Source organism: Petaurus breviceps, unplaced genomic scaffold, assembly GCF_028583685.1.
Source record: "Petaurus breviceps papuanus isolate PSGF00001 unplaced genomic scaffold, PetGlider_PUasm1.0 112, whole genome shotgun sequence".
Taxonomy (NCBI): domain Eukaryota; kingdom Metazoa; phylum Chordata; class Mammalia; order Diprotodontia; family Petauridae; genus Petaurus; species Petaurus breviceps.
The window spans coordinates 2,672,255-2,689,216 of record NW_027185601.1 but is presented as its reverse complement, the minus strand read 5'-3'; the positions used below and the strand labels follow the sequence as shown (position 1 = coordinate 2,689,216).

At 38.3% G+C, this 16,962-nt stretch overlaps 1 protein-coding gene and 1 pseudogene across 1 annotated transcript in view; one reads left to right on the top strand and one right to left on the bottom strand.

Annotated features, from left to right (window-relative positions):
* The window catches only part of LOC138157377 (contactin-associated protein-like 2), a 2,155,842-nt gene that overhangs the window by 640,556 nt on the left and 1,498,324 nt on the right, over window positions 1-16,962 (bottom strand). The window lies entirely within an intron of this gene.
* Window positions 857-3,747, top strand: LOC138157368 (sushi domain-containing protein 2 pseudogene; annotated as a pseudogene).

Genomic DNA, 16,962 nt, shown 5'->3' with positions numbered 1-16,962 from the left:
AATGCTCAGGAGTGGGGAGATGGTCTAGGTTGGGAAAAGGCTGTGTCAGGCTAAGGTTGTCTGCCCTTCCTGCCTTACTGCAGATCTGCTAAGGCCAAGGGAATGTATGGATCATTCTCTTTTCTTCCACTAGTATGCTGACTCATTACTCAGAAGAGAACATTTAGACCAGTTGAACATGCAATTCTGGTGTTTCCTGATCCTGTACAGCTGGGATCACTGGTTGGCCACAAAAGACCCTAGAGTCTTATGCTGGGCACTGTGGGTATTTCAGAAGAAATTTCTCTTGTCATTTGACCTGTTCATCCCTCAACACCTGCTCTCCCAGCTACTGGTAGTTCTTTCTGGAGATTTTGCCCTATTTTGGCTTTCTGATGAGAGGCAAAGACAGGGTGAGCCATGGGTCACCCAAGTCTCAATGACCTTTGTGGTCTTCAGGTTTCAAGAAATCCAGACTCAAGGCTATGTGGGTGATGAAGACAGGACTTACTATGTATCTCCACTTCTCTATGAAAGCTGACAGATTCCATTCAATGTTTCCCTGAATGATAGCAATACTTTCTCCTATCTGAGATCTGGCTGGCAGTCTATCCCAGCAGTGTCATAGGCATAATAATAATGAAATTTGAAGTTCCTTTTGTATTGCTAAGCTGAGTGGTACTTAGCACTTAGTAATTAATCAAGCCTCTGTTAAAGAAACAGAAGATATGAACTCCTGTTGCTGACCTAGCAGGAAGGGGCTGAACAGAAAATGCCTGTTGCTCACATAACAGGAAAGGGCTGAATAGGGAGGAACAATACTGGATATAAGGAAAGACCCTGGCTGGGAAAGGCGGATCTTCTTGGAACAAGCTTCATGGAGGCAGAAGATGCTGCTGCTGGGGAGGCTGAAGAGGAACCCCCTCCTGCCCCTGCTGGAGAGAATGATTTTGATTTTGGGAACCTGGGTGAAATGATTTTGCTTCTGGGAACCAGCTGAAACTTTTGCTGAATCCAAGGGCCAGACAGAGCTGCTGAGGATTTCTGAAGGCCAGATGGAGTTGCTGAGGAACTGCTGAGAATTTCTGAGAGCCAGCTCAAGCTGCCGAAAACTGAGGAAGTGTGACTGTGAGGCTGGTACTTTTTATGAACCTGTTTGTGGCTTTGTTGAGCCTTGACTTCTTGGAAAGAGAGACAGTGAAGGATTTAAGGTGGACTGGATGCTGTGAGCTTCAGCATGGAACAGGAACTGAACACAGATCTGGACAAGGACCTGGGAGCTATCTGCCTTTGAACCCAGGTGACAGTTTGGTGAATCCAGGTAGGATCTGGGACCATGGAAGGGGATCCAGGGAATCTGAGAGATCACCCTGAGTCAAGCTGAAAGAAGACTTTACTTGGATACTGTGTACTGACTGAGAAATTGCAATTTACTAGTGACCTAGGGGTTCAGGGCTTGTGTATTTTCTCATGACCGAATGGTGAATAAGTGACTGAATAAGTGACTGAGTTAACTTAGTGTGCCCCATGAGTGGAGAACTTTGACTATTGTACTTAAGGAGGCAAAACTCCTTAAGGATGATTGAATGATTGAGAAGATTGAATGATTGAGTTATAAATGATTGTTCTTTGTTCAAAAATTTGTGATCACTGTGGTGAAAACCATGTGGCCATTTTCTGTGATAAGTTGTTGTGAATGCTGTTTTTTGATTATCTGTGATAAATTGTAACATTGTGAATGCTGTACCTGGATTTGCTGTGAATGTTTTGCTCTGATTTGCTATTGAATAAATAGAGTGTTCACTATAATATGTAATCAGAATCTTAAAAGCTGTTCATAGTAGCATTCTTCTGGAAAGCTGCTCTTGCTTGGCTTTATAACAGACTAACACGAGAGAGGGGATCAAGCAGACCATGTGGCAGTATTATGGGACCCCAGGGATCGCTATCAACCTCTCCCTGTCCTGGAAGAGCTCCCTGCTATCTCAGAGTACTCAGAGTCAACACAGAACTTTGGGGCTACCAAGAGACAGGCAAGCCCTAATGTGATGAATAGATGGCTGAGTAGATGTACCTCTACACTCTAGCCAGGAACTTCCCCAACAATGACAACTTCATTTTAACTTCAATGCTAGTCAAATCCCAGTATCAGATGTGGGATGCACCTTGTATATTTCTTGGAGCAACCACATTGATGGAGAGAGGGATCGCAGGATCTGCCCATGGTGTGAAGCAATGAGCAAGCCTTGATGTTCTGCTGTGTGGGCTACTGCCAAGTGCATGAACTGGGTCTTGTTGGAGAAAAAGCTTCCCAACTTCCTGACAGAGACTGAGGACCTTCCCTGTACCCTGGTCCAGGCTCCAGTGGACACTGGGAGGTTCTTTGCCAATTATGGATATAATATTGAGAAGAGCATGTGCACATATTGTATCTTCTGGAGGCCATGCACTGTATACAGGGTATACAAGTGAGTCCCTGGTATGCCTCAGATCAGCAGTGCTGCTACTTTATACTGGAGGACTCAAATACTGGTTAGGGACACACTGAGTTGTAGCACCCCAGACTGTGGTCAAGACTGGGGCTAACGGTAACTTCCTCTGGTGCTTGGCCATTTGCATTAGATCTATAATGTGATTGCCTTCTATTATTACTGCTTATGGTCTAAAACTTCCCATTCTACTTACCTTACTATCCCTCAAGCAACTGTCACACCTGCTGTCCTCCTCACCTGGCCTTTCCTTACCTTTGACAGCATCTGCTTTACATTCAATGGCCTACGGACAGTATGCACTGGTGCAGTCTAGCCTCACAAAATTGTTGGCACAGGGCAGGACCCAGTCAGTCCTGATGCTCATTGGTGCCCAGGTCTCAGTGACAGGTATCTCACCAGTCATGGTGAAGGAGAACACTCCAGATGTGCTGGAGGAATGGCTTAGGGACCCTACGGGGAGGACCCTTAAGGTGCTACTGAATCAGAAGATTTTGAACTTCACTGAGAAGAGCTGGATGGATCTGAAAGGCATGGTTCTGTCAGTGTCTGGGGACTGGCATGAAAATCCAGGTTCATGAAACTTTCTTGAGTCTGAATGTCCTTCTCCCTGACAAGACCCTGAATCACTGTCAGGGCCTTTTGCAAACCCTAAATGATGTCTGATGATTTCACCCTGAGGAATATGATGGCCCTGTTCCCTTTACCCCCACCCCTGGCATGACCTCCAAGCCCCACCCGCTATTCGAATTTGGAACTGACTGGGTCATTTGGAAACATTTCTGCTTGTATGCCTGTGATTCCTAGTCTCTGGTGGATGGTTACCTCTGAGAGTTGAAACATTACTCTACCTTCCTGCCTATGTTCGCACCTAGGTTCCTGACACCTCAGGTAGCCCCCCTCTGTGGGAGTGACCCCTTCTGCCAGTTTGATGCCCTCATCATTGGGAGGTTGGACATTAAAAATTCCACAAGTGTGGCCCACAAGCAGCACCAGCAGCTGCAACAGAGCCTGCAGCCAGAGGTCTCATGAGACTGGCTTTCTGCCCCAAAGAATGGGAAGAAAATGGAACCAGTTACATGTTTGGGCTCTACCAACAGTTCAGCGGTACACAGGCTATACACTGAGAGGTTCTACATAGCAAATCTGTCAGCCTAATGAAGTGTGATCAGGAGCCCCACCACAGTGCAAACCAGACTCAAGTCATTCTGTGGTACTGGGTATCATCTCTGGAGTACAGATTGCAATGGCTCTGACTGCCCTGGACTATCTGCTGTAGAAGAGGAAAAGGAGGATGTATGGCATCTTGCATATGAAAGCAAAATGGCATCCATCTTTCACCTGAATATCTATGCCCATGAGGTTGCTCATGCCTTACCTGGGGGTCCATCCCCACCTCAGTCCCTTATCCCATCCATCCCCAACTTGATGTACATCTCCCACCTGACTGTCCATCCCCCATGTGGAGTCCTTCTCTTTGCAGTGTTTTTCTCCAATATGGCAACCCCCTCCCAATACGGACATCTATCACCAACTTTGTGTCTCTTCCCAGTCTGGCATCCATTGCCAGCCTGGGCATGCATCTCCAGCCTTGCATCTACCCCTAACATGGCAGTCATCCCTACTTGGCTGTCTGTCCCCCGTGCGGCATTCATCACCAACGTGGTGTTCATCTCCAACTTGGCATTCACCTTGTATGTTTTCTCAACATGGCATCCACTCCTGGAGTGAACATCCATCCCTAGCCTGGTGTCCATCCTCAGGATGATTTCATTCACCAATCCCCAAATGGTTTCTCTCCCCAACATTGCCCTACAGAAAGAAGCTGGACTCAGAAATAGAAAGTCTCCCTCAGGGATGACCAAAGAACCTTCCCTCCCCTCAGGGGAGGCAGGGGTACCTGTACAAGGAGTGCTAGGACGATGCCCCCTATTTCTCCTAAGGAGTCAGTTATTGACTGGGGATGCATGCAATTGGTAGGCCAGATGGATCCAGATAAGGAAGACAGTGGGTGGACCCTAGATGAGGAGGGAAATACGAAGCTGGAACAGTACTTTAGCTTATGAAGGATGCACCATCCCCCTCCCTGGCCAGCCTTTTGCTATTCAAGCTATTCCTCCTAGAGGACCTGGAGGACACCTTTTTGTGTCAGAATTCTATGGTCTCAGTTGAGACCCATGATTCTGTTCCCTGATTTCTTTAAAATAAAGATTTTCCATGGCCTAAAAATATATGAAAGAATGCTCAACAGGAATATGGTTAGTATTTCTAGAATATAAAACACAAATCATGAAGTAGTAAGGCTAAGTGACCTGGGAATGTCACTATTCACCTCTCCCCCCTCCTTTATGCATATTCATAGAAATCCTGTGATGACACTACAAAGCAGAAGCTGGGAAGGCAGCTTCCAGGAGCGTTGTGATGACATATGATAGAAATGTTTTGGAGAGACTTGGATGTGAGTGGCTCTAGGCTGCTAATCATGTGGTCAGGAGAAAGACACCTTTTGAATAGCTACAGAGCCAAAACTGAAAATTCATTCAGAAGTCATTAGGGAGCAGAGCTTTGGCATTTCACTCTTTCTTGGTTATTTGCTCTTGATGAATCTCTTTGAATTTTTCACAAATGGCATCCAGTGATGCCAACAAGAGATAATGATGTAGGAAGAGAGGCTTTGGGCTCTCCCTTACTGAGGACAGCATGAAAGGGGCCTAGGTCCTTGGCTTCTGCATTTGTTCTTTTCCCTTTTAGAAGAGGATTAGAAGCTACAATCTTGTCAGTTTTGAAAGGTAAGGAGAAAAAACCCCCAGGAGCTGGGGAACCAACTGAGTTTTGTGTCCCAGAAGATTGACCTCCCCTCAATTAATCTAAATTAGTCAAGCAAAATGAATATATGAGAGATATATAGTAGATCTTAGACAAGTTACATGACATAGTGGATAGAAAATATTTCTCATTTCAAATCCTGTCTCTAATAAATACTAATCTGGGGCAAGTTGTGACCTCTCAGTGTCCAAGGTAACTAACTCCCTAAGAACATAGATGGTAAAGTAGTTTCTAATCTGCACTGGTAGAGGGGATTTTCCTCACTGGCAGTTCCTAATATCAACAAAATTACAAATCTGGAACAAATGCATCATTAAATGATAAAGCTCCAAGGGAGTTTTTAGATCACCTGGGAGATGAAAAAAAAATAGGTTTAGTAAGGTAAAGTGAATTGTGTGCAGCTGGTTAGGAGGAGAAATAGTTGTATATCTGAAGGTGTCTAATGTCTAACTTAGTGGGATCTTTACATTACACCTAGCAAGAATCAAAATAACTATATTTACAGGATAATGCTTATATTCATGTACTATAGAAAAGATATGGCTTTAACAGATAATGAAAGAAAGAAGAAAAGGGGGGGTATTACAGCTTATTACTATCTGTGACTCAAAAAGACCCTTTAATGATGAGTCCAGTGGAATTCAAATGTAGCACATGAATATCAAAGTCTCCTTCTACAATTCAATATTTTTCTTGTTTAACTTAGAACACTCCAGGTGAAGCTCGTGTTCATATTATACATTAGCTCATACAATGAAAATAAATGCATCTATGTTCCTTGGGATTCAGGGAGTTTATGGAGCCAAACTGTGTGTCAGATTCACTCTGAATCACTATGATTGCTTCTATAGAACAAAGTCAAGATGATTTAGTGGAACAACTTATGGATAACTGAATTTTGGATGCTATTTTGTCCTAATTATCTGTATGTCTCAAAAATAGTTTCCCCCTGGAATTGTCAATAAAATTGCATCACTTTTCATGTGCTAAAATGCAATGGTGATGTTAGTCTATCACCTAAATACTGTTCACTCTGGATATTGGACACAGAATGTGAACCATCATGGGAAGCTGGGCATTTGTCCTAGGTATTGATATTGGGGGGAGTGCACTTCCTCAACTTTTGGAAGGGTGCTTCCTTTATCTAGGGAACCATCTATTCACAAGGCTCATTTCCTCGGAATTCTGTTGCTATCACTATTCTCTGAATGATGAATGAGAATAAAGGATCACTAATAATGCCTAAGTTAATTTGAATTGCTGGAAAAATGGTGGTACCTTTGAGAGAAAAAGAGGTATTAGAAAGATGTGCAGGTTTAGAAGAAAGACAGTAATCTCTGTTTTGGATACATGGAATTTGAGATGCCAATCAAACACCCAAATAGAGATGTCAAGAGTACAATTAGAGATGTGGAACTAGAGCTAAGCAGAGAAATGGGAACTGGATATGTAGCTTTGGGTATGAATTGTAAACTTATGGGAGATAATGGTGTCAATAACAAGTGTAGAGGGAAGAGAAAGGCAAAAGCACACCGCTATGGTACAATTATAAATAGGAGACAGGACTTAGATTATGATCTTCAAAGAAGACTGAAAATGATTGGTTTGACAGGCAGAAAAAGAACAATGAGAGAACAACTTCATGAAAACCCAGAGAGGAGAAAGTATTTGAAATGAGGGGGTGGTGAAAAGCATCAAGTACTACTGAGGGGTTAAAAAGGAAAAGGATTGAGAGATTGAGCATTAGAGATAGCATTGGAAAAAATGGAAAAAGGGTTTCAGTTGTGTGACATGGTCTTTAACAAGACTTCAAAGAGTTGAGGCATGAACAGAAGGTGAGAAAGTAGAAGCAATGAACATGGAAAGCTTCTTCTCAGAATTTGCCTGTGAAAAGGCAGGATCTAGGAAAATCATGAGAGGGGATAGAAATCTGTGAACATTTCTTAATGGGAGACATCTTTTGAGATATCACCCACTTTGGCACCTTCTTCAAGAGTAGCAAGTCCTTCTCTGATACCCGCTGACTCACCCCTGGTGAGGGGAAGAAATGACATGCTCCTTGCTACATTTAGTACCTTCTTCTACAGTCAAGATTCAGGATCCACATCTCTTTGAAGATTCATTCTATCCTGTCCATATCTTGCTTTCATCTATAAACCTCCAGGTCCCTTTTCCTTTCTCCCCCAAAACTTTCGTAACTAACAGTTTTCTTCTTCATCTCAATCCCTGTTCCCTTGAAAAACCCTGGCTTTCTAGTTGAGTCTCAATTTTGAGTGCCTTTGTCCTCAGTCTATTTCAACCACAAAATGAAGTGTTCATATCTTAACATCACACTCACTCCCAACTGTGTACAAAAATTCCTTCTTATGTCTCTAGTGGGAGAATTCTAAATTTTTTCATTCTCATATTTCTCTTTTTAGGTTCTGGCCTTTTCTTGTGAGCAGAAGTAGCCGGAGCAGAAGTTCTTTTTTGTCCCAACCTGGTTCAATATGAAAAAGCCAAAGGTAGAAGGACGTAGGAAGAGGCATGCTAATAAATTTTTTTATCAACCTGTTCTACAAAAAAAGTGCCATTTTGACTATTAGAAATATCTAAGAAGGAAAATTATAGACCAATTTCCCTAATGAATCTAGATGCAACAATTTTAAATAAAATACCACCAAAAAGATTACAGGAACTTATCACAAGAATAATACACTTTGATTGGGTAGGAATTATTCCAGGAATGTAAGGCTGGTTCAATATCAGGAAAATTATCAGCATAATTGATCATATCAACAACAAAATTAGTAGAAATCATATGATTATCTCAATAGATTCAGAAAAAGATTTTGACAAAATACAACACCCATTCCTATTAAAAACACTAGAAAGCATAGGAATAAATGGAGTCTTCCTAAAAAGGAGAAGTAGCATCTACCTAAAACCATCAGCAAGTATTATATGTAATGGGGATAAGCTAGAAATATTTCCAATAAAATCAGGGGTGAAAAAAAGATGTCTACTATGACCCCTGTCATTCAGTTTGGTATTAGAAATGTTAGCTGTAACAATAAGAGAAGAAAAAGAAATGGAAGGAATTAGAATAGGCAAAGACTAAGTTGTCACTCTGCAGATGATATGATGATATACTTACAGAATTCTAGAGAATCAAGTGAAAAAACTACTTGAATAATAAATAACTTTAGCAAAGTTTAAGGAAATAAAATAAACCCACATAAATCCTCGGCATTCCTATATATTTCTAATGGAGGTCAACAGCAAGAAATAGAGAAATTCCATTTAATGTTACTGTAGATATTATAAAATATTTGGGAATCTACCTGCCAAAACAAACCCAGGAACTATTTGAAAACAATTACAAAATACTTTTCACACAAATAAAGTCAGAAATAAATAATTGGAAAAACATCAGTTGTTCATGGTTAGGCTGAACTAATATAATAAAAATGAAAATTTTACCCAAATTAATTTACCTATTTAGTGCCATACCAATCAAATTACCAAAAAATTATTTTATGAATCTAGAAAAAAATAATAAAATTCATGTGGAAGAACAAAAGGTCCAGAGGATCAAGGGAATTAACAATAAGAAATGCTAGGGAAGGTGGCCTACCAGATTTTAAACTGTGTTATAAAGCAGCAGTCATGAAAACTGCTTGGTACTGGCTAAGAAATAGTGTGGTGGATCAGTGGAACAGATAAGTATACAATACACAGTTGTTAATGGCTATAGTAGTCTACTGTTTGATAAAGCCAAAAGACTCCAGCTTCTGGGATAAGAACTCACTATTTTGACAAAAACTCCTGGGAAAGCTGGAAAACAGAATGGCAGAAATTAGGCATAGAGCAATATCTTCCACTGTATACCAAAATAAAGTCAGAATGGGTTCCTGATTTAGATATAAAGGTTGATACTATAAGCAATCTGGGAGATCAAGGAATAGTTTACCTGTGAGATTTAAGGAGAAGGGAAGAATTTATGACTAAAGAAGAGATACAGAGCATTGCAAAATGGACAGTTTTGATTACATTAAACTGAAAAGTTCTTTGTACAAACAAAGTCAATGCAACCAAGATTATAAGGGAAGCAGAACATTGGGAAAGAATTTTTACAATTAGTGTCTGATAAAGTCCTCATTTCTAAAATATACAAAGAATTGAGTCAAATTCCTAAGAATACAAGTCATTCCCCAGTTCATAAATGGCCAAAGGATATGAACAGGTAGTTTTCAGAGGAAGAAATTAAAGACATCTATAATCACATGAAAAAATGTTCTAAATCATTATTGATTAGAGAAATGCAAGTCAGACCAACTCTTAGGTATGACATCTCACCAGTCAGATTGGCTAACATGACAAAACAGGAGAATGATAAATGCTAGAGAAGATGAGAGAAAACTAAAAAAATTGATGCATTGTTGGTGGAGTTATGAACTGATCCAACCATTCTGGAGAGCAATTTGGAACTATGCCCAAAGGGTATAAAAATGTGAATTCCCTTTGACCCAGCAATAGCACTTCTAGGGCTGTTTTTCCAAAGAAATCATAAAAGTAGGAAAAGAACCCATATACAAAAATATTTATAGCAGCTACTTTTATGGTGGCAAAGAATTGGAAATCTAGTGGATGCCCATATATGAATGTAATGGAATAATATTGTGCTATAAGAAATGAGGAACAGACAGATTTCATAATAACCTGGAGAGACTTACATAAACTGATGCTGAGTGAGGAGAGCAGAACCAGGAGAACTTTGTACACAATTACAGACTCATCCTATCTGTGATGACTGATTTTGATAGTCTGGGCTCCCCTCAGCAATGCAAGGTTATAAGACAACTTAAAAAGACTCATGATGGAACGGGATATTCACATCAGAGAAAGAACTACAGAGTCTGAATGCAGATTGAAGCAAACTACTTGCTCTCTCTCGTGTTTTGTTCCTTCTTTCTCTTGTTCACTCAATTGCTTATAATTCTTCTTTACAATTTGACTAATGTTTAATGTGAAGGTATTTGTAGAACCTATATCAGATTGCATGCTGCCTTAGGAGCAGGAGGAGGAGAAAATGTGGAACTCTAGGGACTGTGGAAATGAATGCTGTAAACTAAAAGTAAATAATTTTTTAAAAAAGAAAAGTAGAAATGGAAGAAGGGGCCAAGTTATGAAAGGCTTCAAATGCCAAAAGAGTGAGAGAAATGAGGAGCAGACAGACTTCATAATAACCTGGAAAAACCTATATAAACTGAGGGGGAAGAGAGAGGAGAAATTTTGGAACTCCCAAACTTGTGGAATTGAAAGATGAAAACTAAAAATAAATAAATTTAAAATAAAAAAAAGAGATATCCAAATTAACTCCAAAAGACATATGAAGAAAGATACTATCTGCATCCAGAGGAAAAAATGGCAAATAAAAATATGTATAGAATGATTTTACATATATACATATTTATGTCTAATGGTAGCCATCTCTATGGTAGGGGGAAAGAGGGGATAAAAAAGGAAAAAAAAAGAAATTTACATGATAACCTTATTACATATTTAAAAGGGGTAGAAAATTATATATAATAGATTTGTAGTTTCATGTGAAATTCTCTTTTTTATCATACTATGTTATGGAAATGCTTGTTTTATTCCATAAATAAAAAATAAAATAAAGAAAGAATTTAAAAAGTTTAATCTGAATTATTAACATTTCCTCCATTATTTTTACAGTCTAGACAATCAATAAAACAATAAATCTAGCCCTAATTTACTGTATTTGCCAATTTCCAAAGTGTAAATACTCATATGGAAAATTTAACAATAGGATTTTGTACACTAATACAAGACAGGTCCAGCTTACCACTTAAATAAAATGCTAAATGCATAATAACACTTCTATTCTTTGAAGGGGGGAGTACTTTAAGTGTGCTGAACCCAGGAGTAACTACTACAAAGGAACATAAAATAATATACAGAGCCCTGAAAAAGCAGAATAATTGCTAAATAGTTATAGCAAAAACAGCCTAGATCAAGGATTCTTTACCTGAGATTTAAGAACTTAAAACTTTTTTTCTGATAATTGTTTTTCAATATAGCTGGTTTCTTTTATAATCTTCTGAATTTAAACATTTAAAATCATTATCTTAAAAAAGGGTCCATAGGCTTTGCCAGACTACCAAAGGGGTACATGACATAAAAATAGATTAAGAAGTTCTGATCCAGATAATCAGAAGATTGAAAACTCATAAATGATACACTGTGATTTTTTAATTTGCCCAAAAAAAGAATTCTCATTTACTGAAAATGCCAATAAAAGACAAATTGTTTAGTACAAGATCCAAGCAATCTGGGTAGACAGTGATGTGCACACACATGCACAGACAGAAACACACATGTGCATGTGTGTGCAAGTGTGTGGGGGTGTGTGAGCATGCTATAGAATGCTACAGCACAACAGAGCAATTTTATTCTCTTTGGGTCCCTTCATGTTGCATGCCTTTTCAGTTGCCATGTTTGATGGCACAGTGATTTTTTTTCAGGTTGTTTCTGTAATAATGAACCTCATTCACACAGAAAACCTGCTTACCCTTTACCATCTATTTATGCCTGACATAACAAAATGGGTTCCTGACACATTCAGGAAAAGAAAAAAAAAGAATGGGAAAGAAAAACTGTAAATAGGAAGAGGAAGAGACTTGCAAACAATAAAGGCGTCGACAGCAGGAACAATGTAGATGAGAAACAATAATAGAGTGGTGAGCAGTAGACAATGAAGGAGAAGAGGGGAGTTAGTCATGAAGAAGGGAAGGGAGAAGAGCTGTGAACTCTGTGAAGTAACACAAAAGATGCCTGGAGCTTAGTTGCCTCAGAAAACACCACTGTGCCATGCAAACACACATCAGGTAGAGGATGCCTCTGAAGCCTTGTAGCGGTATTGTGTAGGAGAGGAAGCCAAGTCTCATTAATTTCAATAGACTTGTAGTGCATCATTTTGGTAGGGCCAAGGTGAAGGCATTTCAAGGTCTATTTCAGCATGTTGGAGGGTCATTCACTACAGGGCAGTGACAATCTAAGGCCAGGATAATAGAGCATTGAATCTTATACACAAGAGTATATACATAGGTGGCAGAACTGAATTAGACAAATTCCAAAAACCATATTATGGTGTGGATTTCAAAGCTTCTCAGGGATGAGAAAGGCACAATTAGAACAAAGTTGTGCTAACTTTAAAAGGAGAAATGGCAAAAGCATATAACTTGGAAAGAAAAAAGATTAATGAATTGATAAAACAGTGATGCCTTTATGCAATGTAATAAATAGTGAGATTTAGGAGGAAAAGACAGGTTCTCTGTGTAATGCTGCTGAGCATGGTTAGGCAAAACACTGAGTTAATTTACAGCTTCTAGATGTCACTTTATATGTGTGACAGAATAAAGCTATCAGATTGTACCCCTTTCTCTGGGTCAATGCTAATTGAAAAACTTAAAGCTTTTTTTTTGAAAAAAAAAAACAACATATTTTCACATGAGTCATGTTCTGAAAGAATAATAAGAACAAAAAGGAAAAACCACAAGGAAAAAAAATATGCTTTGATCTGCATTTGGACTCCATAGTTCTTTCTCTGGATATGGAAAGCATTTTCCCTCATGAGTGTTTTGGAATCACTGTATTGCTGAGAAGAGGTAAGTCTATCAAAGTTGGTCATTGAACAACGTTGCTATTATTGTGTACAGTGTTCTCCTGGTTCTGCTCACTTCACTAAGCATCAGTTCTTTCTGATATGTCTTTCTAGGTTTTTCTGAAATCCACCTGCTCATCATTTCTTATAGAACAACAGTATTCCATTACATTCATACACCATAATTTGTTCAGTCATTTCCCAGTTGATGGGAATCCCTTCAATTTCCAATTCTTTGATGCCACAAAAAGAACTGCTGTATTTTCTACATAAGGGTCCTTGCCAATTTTTTATGATCTCTTTGGGATATAGACCTAGCAGAGGTATGTATAATTTTATAGCCCTTTGGACATAGCTCCAAATTGTTCTCCAGAATGGTTGGATCAGTTCACAGTTCCACCAACAATGCATTAGTTTTCAAATTTCCCCACATCTCCATTATTCATCATTTTCCTTTTTTCATCATATTAATCAATCTGATAGATGTGATATGGTATCTCAGAGTTGTTTTCATTCGCATTTCTCTAATCAATAGTGATTTAGAGTATTTTTATGACTAGAGATAGCTTTAATTTCTTCATCTGAAAATTGACTCTTCATAATCTTTAACCAATTATCAATTAGGGAATGACTTGTATTCTTTTCAATTTGACTCAGTTCTCTCTATATTTTAGAAATGAAGCCTTTATCAGAGATACTGACTGTAAAAAATTGTTTCCCAGTTTTGTGATTTCATTCTAATCTTGGTTGCATTAACTATGTTTGTGCAAAAACTTTTTAAAATTTAATATAATCAAAGTAATCCAATTTGTGTTTCATAATATTGTCTATCTCTTGTTTTATCATAAATTATTCCATTCTGCATAGATCTGACAGGTAAAATATTTCTTGCTCTTCTAAGTTGCTTATAGTATCACCCTTTATCTCTAAATCATGTACCCCACTTTGGTCTTATCTTGGTAGACAGTAGAAAATGTTGGTCTATACTTAGTTTCTGCCATACTATTTTCCAGTTTTCCCAACAATTTTTGTCAAATGGTGAGTTTTGGGTTCATCAAACAGTAGATTACTATGGTCATTGACTATTGTGTCTTGTGTACCTAACCTATTCCACTGATCTACCACTTTATTTCTTAGGCAGTACCAAATAGTTTTGATGTTCACCGATTTGGTATGGGTAGGCCACCTTCCCCTGCATTTCTTTTCATTAATTCCCTTGACATTTTTGACCTTTTGTTCTTTTTGTTATAATTTTTCTAGCTCTATAAAATAATTTTTGATAGTTTGGTTTGTATGACACTGAATAAGTAAATTAATTGAGATAGAATTGTCATTTTTTATATTAACTTGGTCTAACAATGAACAACTGATATTTTTCTATGTATTTAGATCTGACAAATGCTTTTAAAGATGACTTCCAACTGTCTTTTTAGTCTTATTTCATATTACTCTCCTTCATGCAGTCAGTTCCAGCAAAACTGGTCTAGGTGTCATTGTCTTTCTAATTTCTATGTCCTTGCAGAGCCTACACCACACACTTGTTATGTGCTCTCCCTGTGACTATATCTTAGAAGCCATACATAGCTTTTCCCAAAGCACAGACTTTTCCTGACTTCTGTTGTTAGCACTTACTTCCTCTTGAAATTACTTTACACTACTTTTGCACATATTTTGTAGCTAATTAATTGTGTATGTAATGGGTTCCTCAAATAAAATGTAAATCCCTTGAGGGTAGGAATGATACTGTTTTATCATTATATTCTTAGAACCTACCACAGTACCTTGCACAACTCAATGTTGTTTTTTTTAATGGAATGCATGACACCTGACTGAACCATTTTCAATCGCAAGGAAGGAGGAAATAAATATTTATTAATTACTTACTTTATATGGACACTATACTAAATGCTTTAGATATAGCCTCTCTTGATCTTCACCATAACCCTAGGAGTAGGTGCTATTATTATCCCTATTTTACAATTGAGGAAACTGAGGCATACCTAGTTAAATGACTGCCCAGAGTCAGAGAGCTAATAAGCATCTTAGACTGGATTTGAACTCAGATCTTCCTCACTTCAGATCCAGTGTTCTATCCATGGTACTATCTTCTTGCTTCTGAATGGCTGGTTCCTGATGAGTGACTTGGGAATTTCAAAGCAACATGTGACCTTAACAGACTAGACAGAGCTGGTGAAAAACTGTTATAAAGTTATGAAGTTGCAGAAAATTTGTGGAGTTTTTTTTTTCAAAAGCCTCATTTGTTTATTTATACTTTATTCCCTGAGCACTTTTTGAGTGCTAAGGAAATGGGTCTATTTTGGCAATGCTTCCCAATTTCTACCGTGGCAGGTGCTGGTGAATCAAATGCCTCCATAGTTAAGCAGGAAGTACACAGACTTGGTATCCTTGGGTTGCTGAGGCTGCAAGCATGTATAAAACACAAGCTTCATTTATAAGAAAATTGATGCACACTAGAGTTTTTAAAAATGTATTGTTTTTTTGTTTTGTTTTTACTTCTTGTCTACAAAATGTCAGCTAATGTATGTAAAGACAAGAACATTTATTTCAGATTTTTAAAAAATCATTCTGAACCTTCAGCAAAATAAAATAGGACTATTTGACTGCTTGGAAATTTTTAAGTTAAACTGGAGAAAGCAGGGTTAGTATATGAGTTTACCATAATCCTGCTCCTAATATTTTTTTTTAAACAACCTGTGGATTAACATGGAACTTGAAATGTGAATCCTATTATAGAAAAATTTAATAAGACAAGAGACCATAGTACAGGTAGTATGCAGGACTTACAATCTCGTGAAAGCAAAAAAGATGTAATTTGCAATGTACCTGAAATTATTCAGGGGTTCCTGTCATGCCTACTAAACTTATCTCACTTCTAGCAAAGAAGGTAATATGAAAAGTTGTAGCTAACCCCAGATATCCTCAGAAATACCCCAGTGGAGATCAAAAAAGGGATGGGTAAAATAAAACCAGAAAGAAACCACCGAGCTCTTCTATCCATCTAGGGTGGCACAAAGGTACTGGAATCCTGTGGACATTCTGGTCAGGTCTTGAAGCAGAGATATCTCTAGGAAATAGTTCCTGAGGCTAGGACAATCTTCAGTAGGAACCATACCAGAGATAAAGACAAAGTTAGAGAGATGATGCCAGGAAAACAATAAGATTTCAGTTTGGGTCCTCTTATATTATGGTAACAATATCTTTGGTCATTCTCATTGTGACCTTATTGTGCTTCTCCCTCTTAGTTATGCCAAAACTGCTTCTGTGACTATTGTTATGCATGTGGGTCCTTTCCCTCTGTCTGTCTGCAGAAATTATAAAATTCATTCCTATATCATTAAGCTACCAAACAATTATTAAGTACCTACAATGAACAAAGGATTTTTTCCAGGCACCAAGGACATGACAATTCTTTGGCAATCCATGCCTATTAGCACACAGGATTACCTAGGCAACAGCTATTTTACCTAATCAAGGCCAGTCATTTCAGTACTATTTAGTACTATTGGTTTTTTTTTAATATATTCTCAGAAAATTCAGTGGAGTACTTTAAGGTATGCAGAATATGTTGCATAATTAATTTCATTTGATCCTCACAGGAAGCCTTTAAGGCAGGGAGTCCAAGCATTATTAGTCTCATTTATTAAAGACAAGGAAACTGAGACTCAAAGAGGTCAACTTGCCTAGGGCTAAGCAGCTAGTAAGTGGCAAAGAGTAAGAGAGAGATGAACTCTGCCTGGCATTCAGATGACCTCCCACCCCCAAGCAGGTATTAAGAACAACAATCTTGGCCACCAGCAGAACCCACAGAATATATTCTTCTCTTAAAAATATTGCCAATATTTACTTTCTAAAGGGACTAAATTGAAATATCTCCTATAAGTAATATAGTGAAAAATCAAATAACCCAATCTGTTAGGGTATTAACATCCATAATTGTGTTTATTGAAACACATGGTTATTTATTCTATGAAAATGCAATAT